Here is a 667-nt window from a genome sequence, read left to right on the forward strand (position 1 = left end):
GCGGCCGAAGCAGCAGCAGCAGCAGCAGCAGCAGCGCAGGGGGCCCCCAGCCCCGAGGGGGGGGCCCCCAGGGGGGGCCCCCAGGGGGCCCCCAGCGTTGTGGACTGCGTTTGGCTGCAGCAGCCCTTAAGTGCTTTTGAGGCTTGTGGGATTTTGCCTTCGCTGCTGAACCCTTTGGGGTACCCGCGGCTGGCAGCAGCGCCTCCGCTTGCTGCCCCTCAGCAGCAGCAGCAGCAGCAGCAGCAGCAGCAGCAGCAGCAGCAGCAGCAGAAGAGGTCCAGCGCAGAGGCCCTGCGGCGCTGCGCAGAACGCCTCCACCCCGATGACTTCAGTTTGGTGATGGGCATTTTGCCGGAGTTGGCCAGCAGCAGCAAAAGGGTACGGAGGGGCCCCCCGGGGGCCCCCGGGGGGCCCCCCCAGGCTGCTGCTGCTGCTGCTGCTGCAGCAGAACAGGCTGCTGCTGCTGCTGCTCAGTCCCCGCAGCAAAAGACCCCCAGCAAACTCCACCAGCAGCAGCAACTCACCGCGCTTAAACACCCAACGCGGCCCCACCTCACAGTCAAGCGGGTACTTGCTGCTGCTGCTGCTGCTGCTGCTGCTGCTGCTGCTGCTGCTGCTGATGCTGCTGCTGCTGATGCTGCTGCTGCTGCTGCTGCTGCTGCTGCTG

Source organism: Eimeria necatrix, genomic scaffold (genome assembly GCF_000499385.1).
Source record: "Eimeria necatrix Houghton genomic scaffold, Enh_scaff439, whole genome shotgun sequence".
In the NCBI taxonomy this organism is placed as follows: domain Eukaryota; phylum Apicomplexa; class Conoidasida; order Eucoccidiorida; family Eimeriidae; genus Eimeria; species Eimeria necatrix.